We start from the raw sequence: 16,333 nt of genomic DNA, 5'->3' as shown, positions 1-16,333 counted from the left end.
GACCTTGTTCAGCCACTTGGTGCCTGTGGGAAAATCAGCCTGAAGCCCCCTCCTCTGGGTGAAGCTCACTCCTGTCCAGCAGGCGGGGCTTCTGGTACTCTGGGAACAGTGACTTGGCCACTGAACCCCGAGGTCCCCATTCCTATCTTCCTTGCTTCACCAGCACTTGGAATTCTCATCCTGTCCTGCCAACCTGTCCACTTTCATCTTTGTCACGTGGCTACTCACCCCTGGCCCACCATGGACTGCCTCAGCAGACTCTGCTGGGGACTCGTGTCCTCCCTTGTATGTCTCCGGGAGCCCCCACCTCCACAGCTGCTGAGCACCCAACCTCTAAGTTATGTACCTCCCGTCCCTCCAGGTGGGAGGACATACCTCACGGGCTCAGACCCCTGCAACGAGCTATGTACCTCCTGTCCCTCCAGGTGGAGGGACATGCCTCATGGGCTCAGACCCCTGTGACAGGCCTAATTTGGCTCTCTGTGCATCTGAGTCTCCTATCTGGCCCATGCATGCTGCCATGCAGGTTACTTTATGGAGATAATAAATATGACTTCCTTAATATGATTTTGCTTAGGTCCCAGCGATGCGCTCAAGCAAATCTTCCATTTAACACCTGACTCTCTCCTCAGAGGGAGCTGAGAAAATATTGTTATTGTGTTCAGCTCACTGTGAGGAGATGGGGAGGAGATGTCTACCAAGGTCCAGAGACTGGGACTTTCCATAGGCCTGCCCACAAGAGACCTCAGTGTTCACAGGCTCCACTGTGGAGGAGGCCGAGAGGTGTCCCAGCTGTGTCCCGTGAAGTTCCTGCAGAAAGCTTTCAAATGATAGGCGTGGCATAGGGCTGAGCCTATTATGTTATTGCCTGCCTGGAGGAGAAGCAAGTTCACCATCCAGTTGGTGGCAAGCTTTTGGGGATGTATAGCTAGCAACCCCCCCCCCCCCCACCACCACCACCACCAGGCTACAGTGTAATCTTTAACATTCCTGTTTGAGTAAAGATGTGTTTTATTCATTAATGGGTGTAGGGAGGATTGGGCTGGCTAGCAACACCTACTGGTAGCTTGGAGTATAGCAACCCAGCCAGACCTAGTTCACTGTCTTTGTGGGCAGAAGCGTTCAGTGTTCACTGAGTGGCTGTGCAAGCACTTGGTGTGCAAGCCTGGGAATCTGAGTTCAAATCTCTATGCCCACATAGAAGTGAATATGGCCATCAGTGCTTGTAAACCCAGAGCTGGGAAGGATGCTGGGAGATTTCTGACCAGCCAGTTTAGCTAAATCAGAGAGTTCCGGTGAGAGACCCTGCCTTAAAGTGAGAGACCCTGCCTCAAAGGAATAAAGTAGAAAGTGACAGAGCAGGACATCTAGTGCCATCCTCCAGCTTCCCCATGAGCGTGCACAGCTGTCTTCACCTTTATACACTCAATAAAAAATTAAAATAAATAAAAAGATGCTGTCTTTGTTGAGGCACAGTTTACTTCTAGTAAAGTGCACCCACTCTAAATTGATGAACTTTAAAAGCTGAGCACAGAATGCTGCCATGTCACAGTCCTGTCTCTATAGCATCAGCTTCCTAGGAGGCTGATTAAACTGTCCTATCCTGATGTCATGTGGTGGAACCTCCTGGTCTGTAGTCATTGTGGCTTCACTACTTTGCAAAGCACTTTGCGAGTCTTCCATGGAGTCAGATGAATCCATAGTTGCCTTTTTTTGTTTTTGTTTTTGTTTTTGTTTTGTTTTGTTTTTTTGTTTTTTCGAGACAGGGTTTCTCTGTGTAGCTTTGCGCCTTTCCTGGAACTCACTTGGTAGCCCAGGCTGGCCTCGAACTCACAGAGATCCGCCTGGCTCTGCCTCCCGAGTGCTGGGATTAAAGGCGTGCGCCACCACCGCCCGGCCATAGTTGCCTTTTTAATTAATATTTTATTTTATGCGTAAGGGTGTTTTGCTTGCCTATATGTCTGCACCATGTACATGCTTGGTGCCTGTGGAGGACAGAGATGGCATTGGATTCCCTGGAGCTGAAGTTACAGATGATTATAGCTGACATGTGGGTGCTTGGAACCAAACCTTGGTCCTTTGGAAGAGTAGTCTGTGCTTAACCACTGCACCAGCTCTGCAGCTTTCATAGCTGCCTTAAAAGAAAATTTTCCTGAGTAGTATTCCACTGGATGGATATGCCATGGTTTTTTAAAAACTCTGTTCTTTTGTAGACAACAATCGTCCACAGCAACAGCTTGCCCCATTTTCTACCAGGCATTCCAGGCAAGTACCTGGTAGAGAGAGCCCTGGGATCAGAATGGTTGATGGGCCTGGCTGGGAAATGGAAACTTTTTCTCCTCATCTCCCAGGAAAACTTGACCAATAAGCAGGCTGGGGAGGGACTGTGTGTAGAGGCCCAGATGAGGTGCTTTGGCACTCTGCAGTGGGGCTTGCCAGCAGAAATGGCGACCTCTGAGGGGTGAGCATTTGCAGCCTCTGTGTCCCTCCTTCCCTCATGCATGTAGAGGAGTGTGTTTGACAGCAATGTCAGGATACACATTCTGTTCTGATCTCCATCCCCAGGGCCTCAGTCTCCCTACCTATACAATGGACATGCTCAGCCCTTCCTTGGAGCTGAGGAGCAGACCTTGGAGGTGATACATGGTGGGACACCAGCATTTCTTTGGAGGGTTTTTGCCATTTCTATGTGGTGCCAAGGACACACAATTCCTGCTGCTTTGGAAGCTGTGGTGGGCACCCCTTTTTCCATAGGGCAAGACATGCCCTTGTTTCCTGGGAATGCTGGGCTCCATCCCCAGACCTTCCTTCCAAGCTAGACTCACACAAATCAACATTGCTGGCTTCCTCCCCCTCCCCTGGATTTCCATCAGCCTGGCTGTATTTCACAGAAGACAGCGGCTCCCTCCCCAGCTTATCACTGCCATCTGGCTTGTCAGGCTGTGTGCGCCCAGCCGGATCCCTCTTCCCTTGTGTCTGTCCTTTGCCCAAGCACCTTGCATGCAGAACTCTGTTGAAACACGACCCTGTTCTCACTTCCCTCCTCGCCCACTGGAGGTTGGATCTTCCCTTGTGTTTGGCCACGGTACCCTGTTTTGGCTTTTATCATAAAGATGAGCAGAACATGAAAATAAGCCAGTGTAGATGTGCAGACCAGCGTAGCACCCAGCTCTCAGGGCTCCTTAATGGCTACTGGACTCTTCCTATCTCCAGGACTCTACTGCCAACTCTTCTAAGACTGTGAGCGAGGTACTGATGTGCAGAGAGGTTAAGCCTCTCGTCCTAGGTTGAACAGTGGGCATGCTAGTAGAGCTGTGGTGGGCCCTGGTGACTCAGGCTTTGGGGTTCGTACCAAACGTGGCTCAGCATAGGGCTCCCTGCTAGGCCATGTGACAGACACAGAGACATCGGGCTTACCCACCACAAGGAATGCCAGGCTGCAGGTCTAAACCCAGCAGAGGCATGGCAGGTACAGGCCCAAGTATGAGGGGACTGGCTTGTCCGAGGGTCTGGCTTCTTCATCTCTGTGTTCACTCCTCTCCTCCTGTCTATCCTTTCACATCTGTTTGTCAGAGTCTCACTGCCTGGCCTGAAGCAGAAGAAATAACGGTTTTGATAATCCATCAAAGGAAGTGTTGGAGAAAAAGAGTGGTACAAAGATTAAGGGCAAAGTGGAACCAGGACTGGGGTTCCATTCTTTGATAGCTGAAGTTGGACCATCAGCCTTTGCCTGAGAAACCCCAGGGGATACTAGGAGTGACTTTGAGCTGGCTGAGTGTCTAGAAGAAGTAGGTTTGGGGAGGAGCCTATTTGAGGTGAATGGGGATGCCTACAGCTCTGATCTTGAGCTTGTACATATGACAAGGGCATCAGGAACCTTGGACCTGGCATCCCTGGAAGATGGAGGCATGCTAGAAAACAGACTGAAGAGTGTGGAGAGCCTGGATCACACCCCCAAGGCACCATGGGAGCTCAAGGTCTCCCTTGCTGCCTGGACACTCAGGAAAGAGGCTCACCACAGTTCTGAGATGGTTGCCTTGGCGACCAGAGAGGACCCTGCACTGGTGAATAGCGAGCCCGCCCCACTCGGCCTCATGAGGCCCGATTCTGTATGCGTTCCTTGCCCTCATGTCTCTGTGACCACAATGCCTGACATCGGCTGAGAGGGGAGATTTACTCAGTCTATGGTCTCAGGGCTTACAGGCCGTGGGCTGCTCAGTTTGTGACTGAGGGAGTGTGGCCAGTGGAGGCTGCTCACAGTGCTTCAGAGCGGGAAGCAGAGTGGGGAAGGAACCAGGGGTGGGCACTACCGTTAAAGCTCTGCCCCCGACCCAGCTAATTCTTCCAGTCAAAGTGCCACCCGAACTTCCACAACCTCAAAACAGGGCTGCCAGCTGAGGAAGAGCATGCAAAAGACAAGTCTGAGTGCGCCACATTTCTGGCAAACTGTTTTCTTGCAGAAACACATTCTGGAGTCCACACCACATAGAATGAAACCGTAATTCCCTGCCTGGCCCCTGGCAGCCTCCAGCCTCATTTGCACCCCAGGTCTCCCCATGCATGTAGTTCACAGCAGCTCTCCTCCATTTCTCCTGTAGATGCTCCCTGCCTCAGTCCTTGGAATGCTATCCCTCCAGGCCTTGCTCACCATTCCTGCCCACACTCAGGGGCTCACATCATCACCTCAGGTTCCATGACCTCTTTATTGACTTGCTTATTTGAAGACCAGGGAGCAGAGAGAGGTCAGAACCAGGAGCCCACACTGGCCTCGAAGGCCAGTGACCCACTTCTTCCAGCAAGGCCCCTCCTCCTAGAGGCCCAGGCACCTCTGAAATATAACAGTGAGCAAGTGTTCAAACTCAAGTCCATGGGAGATGTCTTCAGAAGAGCTATTGAGAGCCGACCCTGTTACCTATTAGCATCTTGGCCTCGTCTCTCCTCTCCTCTCCTCTCCCCTCCCCTCCCCTCCCCTTCTCTTCCCCCCCCCCCCGACCATGCACACATGCACTGGGAAGCCAGAGGTTGACCAGTCTCAGTTTCTTAGGCTCATAGGGCAAAGACTTTACCCAATGTTCCCTCTTGCCAGCTTCTGACATTTTGATTTTAGACTCCTGGACCCCAAACTATAAGACAATAACTGAGCTGTGGGAAGTTGCCACAACCTCAATGAGAAAGCAGCACACTGATGCGGGATTCAGACTGCGGGGGGAGCGACCTTCACCTTGGGGAGGTTACCTGTCACACAAGTGGCCAAGATGGGTTTCACGCCAGGATACCCACATCCTGCATAGTGATGCTGATGAGGTTGCGTGTGTCTGGATCCGTAGTTGAGAGCTGGTGAGGAGGGTTTGACTGTCCTGGCAGTGTGTGTCCTCTGTAGAAAATGGGTGTTGTGTCTATGGGGGTACTCCTGAGGTGTAGCTGTCCACAGTGACCAAAGGTTGCCTCCTAGATTCTGTGAACACAGGTGAGATGATGAGGACACAGAGGCCCAATGTGGCTAAGAAATGGATTGGGAATGGGCAGGTGTGCAGATGCAAGGTCCCAGCCTCCTGGCCCAGCCATTTCTGAGTGCTCTGCTTTCTGTCTTATCTGTGTCCCCATCCCAGGAATCTTGCAGATGGGAGCCCCCAGTCCAAGAGAATGCTGCTCCCACCAGAACCCTGGAATACACCGGAAGGCCACCCTGCCCCTCCCGCCTCACGAGATGTGAACTTGACAGTGGGAAGAAGTCTGCCTAGGTGGAAATTCTCACTCCCTGTAAGTCGGTGACGGGATGAGGGATGGTCCCAGGGTAAAATACGCCCCATCTCTTCTCAGTTTGGATGAAAGCCCAGGAGATGGGCTGAGCTGGGGGTGGGTGAGGGGCAGCTGGAAGGGGAGGACAGGGATGGGGCTGGCTCAGAGCAGGGCAGGGAGGGAGATGCCGCTGTCTGGAAGTGAGATGTAGCACCCTGGAATCTGGTGGGGGAGGAAACTCAATGCCTCCCCTCAGCTCTGGGGATGGGGACTGGGCCTGTGGCAGCCACCACAGCTGCCCGGGGCTGTGTGCAATACATATGCTCAGGAAATAGCGGTCTTCTGAAAAGTTGGATTAGGAAAATTAGAGCTTTCCCATCGCTGGGGGTGGAGGCGGATCTCCCGGGCTGCGCACTCTCTTTTAGCTTCACCCCACTACCCACAAACCTTCCTGCTGTGTAGGTGATAAAAAAAAATCAAACCAAGAGTGCATTGGGTAAGTTCATGGACCTAGACCTTAGTGTCCGTGTGTGCTCAGACCCCCTCTCCACCCCTCTCTAACCATTCACATGACCTCAGAGTCATATTTCTTCCCTGAGTAATGGGTCTGTGTAAGATTATGAACGTGTTGACTATTGATTGGCTGCATCAGTCATTTGTGCTTGAATGACGGGCCTGTCCCCAGGCTTGGGACAAACACTAAGGGAAATTAATGTTTTGAATGTCTTCCCTGAACCCTGTGGTATTACGACCATGTTCATGTAAAATTTTGATTTTAGACAGCACTGTAGTGTTCAGAGCAGGGAGGGAAATCAGGGCTAAGTGGTGGAGTTTTCACTGAACCCACAGCAGCACCTCATGGACTGGACTCTTACTACTGTGTTATGACCTCAGATCAAGATTGCCCATGTAGTGTGTGGTAGATTCCAGTCTGTACGTTGGCCAGGCTAGGCAGGGCAGGGAATTGGTGCTTCTAACCAGCTCCCTGGACACAGAGGGGGCTGGCTGGCCTTGAGCATTAATTATAGGATTCCCCCCACATGCTCTAAGCAGAGTCTGGTCTCCATCAAGAGGCCTTCATGGTCCTGTCTGATTCACAGTAGAGTGTACACTGAAGTCACTATGGTTGGAGGTGGGTGCTTGTGACTGGGGCTCTTCGCGACCCCCACACTTCCTGATGTGGTCTTACAGCTGCTAAGCCTCTCTATGAGCATACCCCTGCCCCACCCCTTCCTCAGGTCTGCAAAGGACCTCAGCTGCAGGCAGGATCCACTTAAAAATGATGCCCCAGCAGCCACTTGGTATTCCGGGGACCTGGCTGGAGCCAATGCATCACAGGCTGGGGACTGGGCACCCCATTAGCCGAAGGCTTTAATTTCCCTCCGGGTGCTCACAATGAAACTACAGAGGCAATTACAACCTTCCTCTCTGCCGACAACCCGCTCAGATCAATAACAGCCATGTCACTGGGATCTGCCTCATCCGTCAGGAGACTCTGGGCCACCCAGGGCTGGTTGCTGCCCACTGCATGTGCTCTGTGCAGGCCAGCTGGAGGGAAGTGTGGACACTCTGCTCCTCAGTTTGTAGCCTGGGAGGCCAAGGCTAAGAGCGCTGGAAACCTCATTCATTCAAGTCCACTCCAGAGGTAATCAAGTGTCCACCTTGACTTAAACTCAAGGCACAGCTGGGAAGGAGACAGACAGGGTCCGGGCATTCTTGGGCAGTGCGTAGGACTGAGCGCTCTTTATGCTGTTCCTGTGGGCTCTTTGTGTCATCTCCCTTCACTCTCCACCCACCCACCCCACCATGTCTTCTGTTCCAGGGTGTATAACCTAAGTGTTTAGATGGCAATTTGACCTCACATCCATTTAGCAACACAACAGCAACAGGTTCTCCCCCACCCCCTACCCCCAGGGTCTATGACCACCACCACCAGCCATCTGTGCACTTCCACCAGGATGGTAGTATCAGGCATGAGCTCCCTCCAGCGGAGCAGACTTCAAATCCAATCCAAAAGCCACCGGCCACCTCTACAACAGTGGGAACATCTTTCCTGGCAGGTCAGTATTATAGCTTGAAGGGTACACAGTTGGGTAAGAATGTTGAGGACCCCCCACCCCCAGTACCCTTCATAACATCTCCCAGCACTAGGAAAGCCAGCCATCAGGGAAGGAACTTTCAGCTCAGCCACCACTCAATTTCATTATGTCCTGTGGTGTCTTCAGTTCTGATGGATCCTCGGCTGGCTCCCTCTGTTGAGAACTCTGACCATCTCTGTCTCAGATTAGTAAGAGATTAGATTAGATACTGTCAAATTAGATACATCTCAGATTAGAAACTGCCTGGGAGAAAGTATATGCACGTTAGGGGCCAGCATGTGCTTCTGGTTTCTACAACCCAAATGGTCTTCCCTGTGGCCATATCCTGCCTCCCAGCACACTCCGAGGAAGCCAAGAAGGAATCCAGAGGGGCAAATCAAGTGCTCTTCAGGCAGATGGGTGACATAGGATGACATGCATGTGGGGAAACTGGAAGGTCCCTGGGGATGCTCACTTTGGATCTGGAATCCAGAAGAGGAGCTTGGTATGCCTTGGGTGCTGGCATCCCCACCCACATCCTAGGTTTAGCTTTCCTGAACTTGATGGGCTGCCTTCCAGCATCTTAGGGCTTGGCTGTGGCCAGGCTGGGTCTCTTTCCTAACCCTCCAGGAACAGCCTCCAGTCTGTGCTGCAATGAGCAGGGAGCAGCCACCCCCCTGCTTCTCAGGGGATGGCTGATGCTACTTGCCAGCCTCCTCTGCAGAATGCCCGCCCCACAGTGGGCCTGGCTCTATTATATGCTTCTCACTGGGGGAGAGGTGAGGATAAAGTTGGCTCCAGGTGTCCCCTGTGAAGGAATGCTCCCCACCAAACTGCATCATGGGGCAGTGGGGAGGTTCATGAAACCAGCCTGGTATCAATGCATCCTCAGAGTTAAAGGGCACACCACAAGCAGCCATGTTGAGAAGCAAGACTGGGCGAGTCAATCCTGCCAGGTTAACACAGCAATTGTGTGGGCAGGTTGCTTATTAGAGGGGGCTCAGGGTTCTGCTGATTCTGCCCCTGAATCAGTGACCCCTTCCCCAGGGTGTGTGTGTGTGTGTGTGTGTGTGTGTGTGTGTGTGTGTCTCCCTATGTGTGTGAGTGTGTGCAGCTGTGTGTACCCATGTGTAAGTATGGGTATGTAGGGATATAGGTTTGAGGCTGACTTCTCTGTACTGGTTAGACACCATTCACCGTGGTTTTGGAGGCAGGATTTCTCACTGGCCTGGACCATGACAACTGGGCTATGCTTGCTTGCAGCAAACCCCAGAGAACATCCCATCTCCACTTTCCCAAGTCTGGGATTATAAGCACACACCACTGGCCTTTCATGTGGGGTCTGGGGATTTGAACTCAGGACCTCATGTTTTCAATGCAAGCACCTTACCAGCTGAGCCATCTGCACAGCCTCTCAGGCTCCACTCCTTTGTGTGTGTTTTGCCCTCTGCCTCTGCATCTCACCAGGCCAGGTCCTTCGCCTTGGATAGCAGAGCCTGGGAAATCCCTTTTCTTTGTGTATTACCCATTGTCTAGCATTCCATTATTTCAGCATAAAATAGACGAAGTCAAGATGTCAGCATCAACCCCAGGAGGTGAAGACACATTTGACTAGTGGGGGGAGAAGGAGAGCTTGGTGGCCAGTAGAACAAGAAAGCAGGGTTCTGACTCACAGAGGCATCGTCAGTGACCAGGCTATGTGAAGGGTCAGGTTTGTGGAATCAGACGGCTTCAGCTCTAGCGACCCTGTTGCCTCGGATTCTCTGGATTCTGTTGGTCAGTGAAACCGTGGGACAGGAGCCAGCTGTTCAGAAGTTGATGAGGACAGAGCAAAGTCTAGCAGGAATTTCAGCTCTCACTTCAGCACGAGTTGCCGTTGGTGGACTTTCGAGCTCCTGAAAGAGTGGTGGGAACTCCCACCATGGCTAAGAAAGCAGAGCTCATGGTGGGGAGGGCGAGGGGCTGGTCGCTGGAAAGAGGAAGGGCGGGGTGGTCCTGCTACGAACCCAGTACCAACCATGCAGGTCCTGAAAACTGCTGGCTCTGCTTTCTTTTGCCTGTCCCTCGCCCTCTCTGAGCATTAGCTTCCAATCTGAAAATAGAACTGTTTCTGAGGAGCTGCCTGGGTTTCCATGTGGGTTTGGCCTATCACACGCCACCCTTCAGAGCAGTCCCCAGCCAGGAACATAGGCCAGCAGCCACCGCTGACTATGAACACGGATTGCTGTAGCCACAGCAGTGGCTGAAACTCTGCACATCTGATGTATATGGCAGTCACCCACAGTGAAGGCTAGATGGCTGTCTTCCTGTCCAGAGCTTTCTGGGGAGCCGGGAGGGAGGTGTCAGGACATCTGGCCAGGTCACTACTGGCATCGGGAACAATGATGCGGAGAGACAAGGATTGTCTCTGAAGTCCCCAGGCTCAGCGAGCTACAGGACAGGGTAGCTGTGTCAGCTTCCAGGTCAAGAATCACAAGTCTTAGGGCACAAGAGACAGCTCATGGGTAAGGTACCTCCCTATAAGCTTGAAGATCAGGGTTCAGATCCCCAGAACCCACATATATTCCAGTGGAATGGCAGTTCTCTAGTAATTCCAGGGTTCAGAAGGTGGGGACACCCCAGAACAAGCTGGACAGCTAGGCTAACTGAGAGACCCAGCCTCAAAGAACAAGGTGGAGAGTAGTTGCTCTCCAATGCCAGTTTCATGCCTCTACAGGCACACACGTGCACCTGTACACACATGTGCACCTGTACATACATGTGTGCCTGTATATACATGTGCTACTGTACATACATGCGTGCCTGTACACACATATGCATCTGTACATACATGTGCACCTGCACACACATGTGCACCTGTACATACACGTGTGCCTGTTATCGTTTCTATTGCTGTGATAAAACACCATGACCAAAAGCAACTTGGGGAATAAAGAGTTTATTTCATTTTATAATTTGTAGTTTATCATCCAGGGAAGTCAGGGCAGGAACTCAAACACAGCAGGATCCTGGAGGCAGGAGCTGATGTAGAGGCCATGGGGGGTTGCTGCTTACTGGCTTGCTCCTCATGACTTGCTCAGCCTGCTTTCTTATAGAACCCAGGACCACCAGCCCAGGAGTGGCCCCATCTGCAATGGGCTGGGCCCTCCCCCATCAGTCACTAATTAAGAAAATGCCTAGAGACAACCTGTTGTGGCATTCCTTCTGTCTCTCCTTTCTTCCTTTTTTTCTTTTTTCTTTTCTTTTTTTTTTTTTTTTAAATTCAGGGTCTCATTATGTAGTTCTGGCTGTTTGTGAACTCACAGAGAAGATCTGCCTGTTGAAGCATATTTCTTTCCCAGTTGTGGCTCCCTCTTCCCAAATATGTCTAGATCTGTGCCAGGTTGAAAAAAAAAAGCAAAAAAAAGCACAGTGTCACATATATCTACCTGGAGAGAGAGAGAGAGAGAGAGAGAGAGAGAGAGAGAGAGAGAGAGAGAGAGAGAGAGAGAGAGAGATATCGAGCCCATGAAGACCATGAGGGCAGATAGTATAGTTTGAACTGGACTCTGTCAGTTCTTGTCAGGTCCCTTCTTTGAGCTGCAGACCCCTGGTCTACAGTGCAGGGCTCACACACTTTTCTCATAGACAGGGCAGATGAAATGATACCGTTTATAGGTGTGGCCATGTCTGAGGGCTCCAAGTTTCCTAAAGCCACAGGGAAGTTCCTCTCCATAGCCTGTATCCCTCATGGGAAGGAGATGGGAGCCGGTGGTATTTTCCCCATGTCTGACCTTGCTCTGAACTGTTTCATGAACTTGGATTGAGTCCTGAAATGAGGTGTGTTGCATCTTTGGGACTTTTCACCCTACGTAGGGTTTGCTGGGAGACTGGGGTGGTCTCAGGGCCAGTTCAGGCCTTGGTGCTGCTTGGTCCAGCCAGGCAGGATGGGGGCCTTGTGAGGAAGGTTCACACTGACATGCTGCCTTTTCTCACTAAATTTCAGTTCGCATACACGTCACTGGTTTTAACTATGACATCCTCACACAGAGGTATCGTCTTGTCTTGCTGCTGTCCAGCCTCCCCCACCCCCTGCCATTGCCTCCCTCCTTCTTTCCAAGCCAGTCCCTTCCCCCATGGCTCCCCTTCGGTTTTCATTTCACTTGTTTATCTATGCTTAAGTCTAGAGTCTGTGAGAGTAAATGCGTGGTGTCTGCCTTCCTCTGCCCATCACTCTCTCCTGTCCTTCCCTTTAGACCTCTTGCTCCCTCCACATGGTCTTTCTCTTCTTTCATGGCATAGGGTGTGTGTGTGTGTGTGTGTGTGTGTGTGTGTGTGTGTGTGTGTGTGTGTGTAAATTCAGTCTCTCTGAGAGAACACTCAGTGTTTGTCTTTTTGAGCTGGCTTATTCCACTTAACATGATGATGTCTATTCCCATCCATTTTCCTGCAAATAACACATTTTCATTCTTGAGGCCTGAATAACATTCTGCTGTGGATAGGAATGATTCTCTAAGGGAAAAGAACCGAGGAGCAGGTGGCCTGGGGAGGTATGATACTCCCTACTTTGGACACATTGACTCTAGGGTGCCGTGGAACCCCTAAATGAATGAATAAAAACCCAGAGCTCGGAAAGCAGGGTCTGATGGGAAACAGTAAGAGTGAGGAGGCGCGTGCCCTGATGCTGCTGCTTCTCCCGGGTCCCCAAACCCTCACTGAACCCTGAGCTTGTTGGTACCACACAATTAGGTGCTTAATTGCTCTCTAATTGTTATGTGCCTAAGTCTGTCTTTCTAGACAAATCTGCGAGCTCCTGGAGGCCAGAGGCTTCTTATCATGCCCTCCGCAGCCTGCCCCAGGGTACCACATAGTGGGTGAGAGGTCTGAATGGCAGAGGAGATCGGCTGGCTGGCTCAGTTTTCTCATCTGTGCAGTGGGAGTCCTCAGGCTGCCTCCAGCCCTCTGACCTCTTTGAGGATTTATTGCTGTTTCCTCTGAGGGCCGAGACTCCTGCCTGTGCTCCAGTCAGAAACACAAATAAACAAACAAACAAACTGAGAACAGAAAGAGTGAAGCGGATTCTCTACGCGTGGCGGTGGCGTGTCCAGAGGAATGGTTTCGTGGTTATATAGACAAACAAATCACTTCCCCAGGAGCTTCTTAGGGGAATTACAGTTCCTGGAAATGAAACACAAACAGATTATTAAGAAAGAGCTCCCCGTTGGGAGAGAAACAGTATTTACAAGAGAAGATGTGCCTAGCTGGACCTCTAATTGCCGTTCATTATCTCATATTGATTTAATTAGCTGCAGTGCTGAGGTCTGAGTCACTGGTGCCCGCAGCAGCAGGGGCCATGCGCCATAAGTGCCATTGACCTAGGCCTCCACCTTAGTCGTTCTGTCCTCCCGCAACCTGGGGTCAGCTGGCAGGGTGCTCTGGTGGCGGCGGCCGTGGGCCCGAGGCAGTCGGCCATGTCCACAGCCTCCCGAGCCGCTTTGTGTGGAGGGGCGCCTCGGCCGGGGTGGCTGTGAAGAGCTAATTATCTGCAGTAATTAGCGTGTGTTCATAATGAGGAATCGGAGTGGCTTGGAGTGCAGGGAGATGCAAGCCCAGGCTGACTGCAGACCGGGGTGTGCAGGCAGCCAAGGGAAGGAGGAGAGATGCCTTCCCAGGGTGCTCCGGGCCCTGCAGGGTGCCTCTCCCCCATCCCTCTGCAGGCCCTCCACCCTGGTGTCTGGCCATTTGGCCACGTGTGACCTCTAATCTCTCTCCCTGACCCAGAAACTGCAGTCGAACAGCTGGCTTCAGCTGGGAAGGAGGCGATTAGCCTTCCCTCTAGTGGGCATCTGGGACCAATTGTTGTGAAGATTTGGGGTTTATAATTGCAAGAGATTAATGGGGGAGTAGGCCATCAGGCTTAAGAGGTCGCTAATTGCTCTTTTAACATAATTGTGTCCAAGCAAGAGAGAGGGAGAGGAAGAGGGAGAGTGGAGCAGCCCATGCACTGTGTGCACTGTGTATATTGTGTGCACGATGTGCACCCGGCCCTGGGTTGACATGCAGACTCATGGTGTGAGAGGAGTAAAGGGGCATCTGTGGGGCTCCCTCCCCTTCTCCCCTTCCTTCTCCATTGTGAATGAGCATTCTGGTCCTGGGGACACAGGGGAGGCTGTGGCAGACCAGAGCTGGAGGACAACAAAGCATGGAGTTTCCTTATCAACGCACTCTCAAAATCAGGTGAAAACCCTCCCAGCATATTGCATCAAGGAGGGGTGGGCAGGTTTCGTTTTACATGCCAATTCTGCATTTCTCAGTACTGGTTGCTTGAACTGTTGGACTGGGAAGACATGGAAACTTCCCATCATGGTCATAGAGGGGGAAAAATATCAGTGATCAACTAGTAATGTCTGCTTTGGCAGAAGGAGAAGCTGAAATGGTGTGGATGACACAAATTGTCCTCGCTGATAAAAAACTCTAGGTCCTTATTTTCTCTAGTATGGAATTAAAATATCAGAGAGGGGACATGATTCAAGCCCTCCAGGACACTTCACAATGCCCCAGTGAGGCCTGGGGAGGGCCTGAAGAGTCAGGGAGGGGCTGGTCCCCTAGAGAAAAGGGCCCTTTCCTCCCTTCTCCCTGAAGGCTTACAGTGCCTTGCATGCTCAGCTGTTAGAGCAGGGGAAGGAGAGGGGTCAGTGAAGTGCTACTCATCCTGCTCACCTTGCTCTGGCTGGTCCCAGACTGTAAAGAAGCCACCCTGAGTTCTTGTTTAATCATCTCTGTGATATTGTCCAGTGACCCCATGTCTGCCAAGTAAGGTGTGTGGCTCCCAGTCATCGAAGGCTGACTGACTTGATTATCCAGGTCCAGATGGGGAGCCTCACCCCCAGATCCCCGTCTTAGTCTTATTCAGTCTCTTCTCTGGATTCAAACCAAGCCCTACTCCCCTGTGCCCCCTCCCAGGTCCTCTCCCCGTCGCCTCTCCAATAGAATTAGCTTTAATATTTTTTTAATGGAAACAGTATTCACTGTATCTCAGCGCTAAGTATCCTAATTGGTCCTTCGTTTTGGGCAAATACCTGACTCATTTAACCACTGCTGCCGCTTTAGGCACAGCCTCATTTAGTCTTTTTTTTTTTCCCCTGCAGTGATAATCCTGAACTTGGGGTGGAGGATGCTCAGGCTGTGAGGATCCCTGGTGGGATGTCCCTTTCACCCTCATTCTGTTTCTCAGTCTTCACCCCCTCCTCTCTATTTCTGCAATTCCCTCCTCTTCCTTCTACATCTCCTCTCATCCTCTCCTTTCATGGGAGGAGAATTCAACTAGCTTAAGAAGGAGACCTTGGTTCCATCCCTCCTCTGAGAGGCAGCAGGGACCTAGGGTCCCTCCGAGCGTCCCCACCACAGGCCACCCGCAATTCTCTACTTATTCCCAGGGAGCAGGGTTTCTCCAAGTATGTGAGCCTCAGGGACCCCAGGCTAGAGGATCGGAGCCTGGGATCAGGGCAGTCAGGGACATTGCCTGTATGTAGGGAACTCATGGGGAACCAACACACGCGGGGGATTTAAGGCTCTGAGGTCTCTAGACAATGGCCACCATCATTGGGTTTTGTTTCATCTGAAGAGTTTCAGATGTGGTGGTTACTTTTGTGTTACCGTGGCCACAGAGTCTCACAGGAGCAACTTAAGGAAGGAAAGAGTGTTTTGGGCTCCCTCTCGGAGCTTTCAGTCAGTCATGGTGAGCAGCTGGGATCAGGGTGAGGCCAGGGGAACAAGCTGCACGCAGGCATTTGCTCGAGACCAGAACTGGTTGGGGGCTCCCTTGGAGCTGGTTGGGGGCTCAGGAGACTCAAGAGTCCCCGAACCCACAAGGAAATCTCACAGAGCTGCCAGGCTCAGAGGCCCCATCACAGGTTATGTGAACTACTGCTGTGAGAGAGGGGACGGTTCCATGGACATTGTTCAGGGTGCCTCAGTCACACAGCTTTTGTGAGTCCTCACCCATGCCAGGCAAAGCCGTTCGGGGCTTTGTCCACTAAACTTGCCCACGGATGCTCCCATAAGTGACCCTGATAAACTCTCACCAGCTGGGCCCGGAAGAGAAGCTTTTCTGTGGTCAATAGCTCTCCCCTGATGGAGTGAGTAGAAAAAGACTCCCCAGGAAAGCCACTCAGTGACAGGTAGGGTAGGGGGTAGATGGTTCACATCGATGGTGGGCCAGGATGCTGACGCAGATGTGGAATGAGGGGTCGGCGTGGCCTGTTGTCCCAATTGGCTTTCTATCGCCTAGACAAACACCAGGACCAAAAGCAGCTTGAGGATGGAAGGGTTTATGGCAGTTTACATGTTCCAGTCACACTCTACCGTAGAGGGAAGTCAGGACAGGAACTCAGGCAGGAACCCAAGGCGGGAACCCGGAGGCAGGAGCCGATGCAGAGGCCATGGAGGGGTGCTGCTTACTGGCTTGCTCCCCATGGCTTGCTCAGCCTGTTTTCTTATAGAACCCAAGACCACCAGCCCAGGGATGGCATCATCCA

General features: G+C 51.9%; 1 long non-coding RNA gene across 1 annotated transcript in view; it reads left to right on the top strand.

Moving 5' to 3' along the window:
• The window catches only part of LOC128120745 (uncharacterized), a 63,295-nt gene that overhangs the window by 13,292 nt on the left and 33,670 nt on the right, over positions 1–16,333 (top strand). The window contains exon 2 of the long non-coding RNA XR_008221942.1: positions 5,610–5,760. This is a non-coding gene — a long non-coding RNA (uncharacterized LOC128120745). The remainder of the gene's footprint in view (positions 1–5,609; positions 5,761–16,333) is intronic.

Source organism: Peromyscus californicus, unplaced genomic scaffold (assembly GCF_007827085.1).
Source record: "Peromyscus californicus insignis strain IS unplaced genomic scaffold, ASM782708v3 Scaffold_2__1_contigs__length_46816999, whole genome shotgun sequence".
NCBI classification, from domain to species: Eukaryota; Metazoa; Chordata; class Mammalia; order Rodentia; family Cricetidae; genus Peromyscus; species Peromyscus californicus.
The sequence above is the reverse complement of the archived record's forward strand: the minus strand, read 5'-3'. Positions and strand labels throughout refer to the sequence as shown.